Source organism: Macaca mulatta, chromosome 18 (assembly GCF_049350105.2).
Source record: "Macaca mulatta isolate MMU2019108-1 chromosome 18, T2T-MMU8v2.0, whole genome shotgun sequence".
In the NCBI taxonomy this organism is placed as follows: domain Eukaryota; kingdom Metazoa; phylum Chordata; class Mammalia; order Primates; family Cercopithecidae; genus Macaca; species Macaca mulatta.
The window spans coordinates 56643559-56646414 of NC_133423.1; the positions used below are offsets into that span (position 1 = coordinate 56643559).

A 2856-nucleotide genomic window follows, 5' to 3' on the forward strand; every position below is an offset into this window, starting at 1 on the left:
GCCCGGCTAATTTTGTATTTTTAGTAGAGACGGGGTCTCTCCATGTTGGTGAGGCTGGTCTTGAACTCCCGACCTCAGGTGATCTGCCTGCCTCAGCCTCCCGAAGTGCTGGGATTTACAGGCATGAGCCACTGCGCTCAACCTTTTTTTAAAAAAACAAACAAAAAAACCCACACAATTACTTTATTGATTTCTTATAATCAAATACTGCCAACTAGCATTATTTCCACTCTTACATCATTAAAACCAAAGGGTAATTCCTCCTTGGTATTTTCAAGTGATGCATTATACAATAAACAAATGCACCCTGATTAATTATGTAAACTGGTAATTTGTTTTAAAAGCATGATAATTTGGGTCCTTTCTTCATAAAGTAGAAATTGAAATATTTCTCCTGATAGTCTTAAGGTTATCATTATGAGTAGTGCAAAGTGTGGCACATATAGTTTCATCTAGAAGGGTGTGTCTCTTACACACCTTATTTAAACAAAAAAAATGTGCATTAACAAGATGCATACAGTCAATGCATGATAGAAAGCATGTTTCAAATATAAGGGAACCCCTCAGGCCACCATATTATTTAGGTTTTGCATGATCATTTATGGCATTACAGAGCAATTATGCATAACATACTTTTATACATTTTAACCCTGAACATAAGAAAAATAATTGTTGCTTGAAAAAAATTATTCCAGGTAGGCATTTGGTTTGTATCAGGAGAAACTGAACCTCCACGAGTTCAGTGTCTGCCAAGTTGGAATCATGAGCTCAAGTCAGTGAATCAGATATGCGACGCATTTCACAGAGACACTGTTTCCCCAGTCCTGGCGATGCCTCTGCTCCCACAGTCCGCCAGATGAAGCATTTCCGGAATGACCCTTCTATGTGTATTTCCCTTTTCATTTTTTTTGCTGGATTGACTATTACTATATTATTTCCTCTTCTTCCCTCTTCTGTGACTTTCCATTTTAATCATTCATAAATCCTTTCAGAATATCCTCACAGAGCTCCCTAAAGGGAAGTTCTGGAGATGAAAAATCCAAGGGAGGAAATCGGGAACTGAAATGTCCTTGGCTTTCCCGGTATTTTCTGCAAACTTCTAGGTTGAGGAGGCTGTAGCAGTTTCTGGACGTGGTGGCAAGCGCCATAACTCTGACATTTCTACAAAATCAGCATCTACATCCAGCTCCTTTTCTAATGGACCTTTTAGAGGTCTGGCCTTTTCAGCCTTTAGTTGTTTATTTTCTTTCCTTCATCTTTCATCCTCGGCCACAAGGAACTCCACGTGCCTCTTCAAATCTGCAATTTTGGATGCCTGCTCCTCTATAATTGTTTTGTCATCTTTTGGGGTTTTGCTTCCAACACATGGCTCTGCTGGCTCACTCTTTTGCTGAAGTAAATATAGTAGTGGTGTCTGGGTCCCTGTCAAAGATCCCCTGAATCTCAGGCAGGCCTTTCTCTGTGGAAGGGCTGTACTTCTGAGAAAGGGGGCTCTGGCCCTCTGCATCCTCTGCGGAGGGTTTGTGAGATGCCTAAAGATGGGCGACTACATCCTTTGTGTTCTGCTGGGCTTTTGATCTTTCTTCACGCTGGGGCCTTTTCCTTCTCTCTTGGATGAGGAGGAGCTATTCCTTTGCCATTCCAGTAAAAGCCGAGCCTGTTCAGATTGTGTCAGCTTCATGGCCTCAGAAAGATAGGCCGCAGCGTTTTTGTGACAAGAAATAGCCTCTTCATATTTGCCTGCTGCTAATAACGGGTCTGCTCATCTGCTCTGTCGATGAGCCAGGTTGAGGGGTCTTTCCATTACTTCCATAGACCCTGGGGTAAGTGGCGGCCTTAGGAAGGGGAGGGGTGGTGCCAGGGAACATGGAGAGGACTGCAGGGGAGCGTGAGGCAGCCATGGAGACTGCGGCCCCTCTCTGCGCCCCAAGAGCCAGTGGTGAGCACAGAGCAGGCAACAACCTCACCACTTCCTCCTTTGGCGCTATGCCACTAAAAGGACTTTAAGGGGAAAGGTTGCATGGAAACCATGCACAGAAGTGGTCTGGGGTGCAGCACTGCTTGCCGTTTTCTGATGGCTAGTTTGAGTAATGGACATCTAGAGGCCTGGTTGGCCTTATCTTGGCAGGGATTGGGTTATGGGTTAACCATGCACTGATTTCTTCTCAAAAAGGGGAAAATTGCAACTGCCATCTCAGCTTCTTGCCTGGATTGTTTAAAGATTAGCATTTGGAATTTTCAAGCAAATAGGTAGCTATAAATGTAGCAAGAAACAAAGCGAGGGAGAGGTTACTTTCGTAACTACCCAGTGGGTTCACCTTACCCACTGCCTAGACAGAGCTGATTTATCAAGACAGAGGAATTGCAATGGAGAAACAGTAATTCATGCAGAGCCAGCTGTGTGGAGACAGGAGTTGTTTTATTACTCAAATCAGTCTCCCCGAGCATTTGGGGATCAGAGTTTTTTAAGATAATTTGGCAGGTAGGGGCTGTGGAAGCAGGGAGTGCTGACTGGTCAGGTTGGAGATGGAATCATAAGAGAGTCAAAGTGAGTTTTTCTTGCTGTTTTCTGCTCCTGGGTGGGATGACAGAACTGATTGAGCCAGATTACTGATCTGGGTGGTGTCAGCTGAGTGCAGGGTCTGCAAAATATCTCAAACATTGATCTCAGGTTTTACAATAGTGATGTTATCCTCAGGAGCAATTTGGGGAGGTTTGGACTCTTGCAGCCAGAGGCTGCATGACCCCTAAACTGTAATTTTAAATCTTGTAGCGAATTTGCTAGTTCTACAAAGACCGACTGGTCACCAGGCAAGAAGGGGATCATTTCGGGAAAGGGCTATTATCAATTTTGTT

At 44.0% G+C, this 2856-nt stretch overlaps 1 pseudogene; it reads right to left on the bottom strand.

Moving 5' to 3' along the window:
- Positions 1-308: 308 nt before the first annotated feature.
- Positions 309-2360, bottom strand: LOC709024 (nuclear receptor-binding factor 2-like; annotated as a pseudogene).
- Positions 2361-2856: the final 496 nt, after the last annotated feature.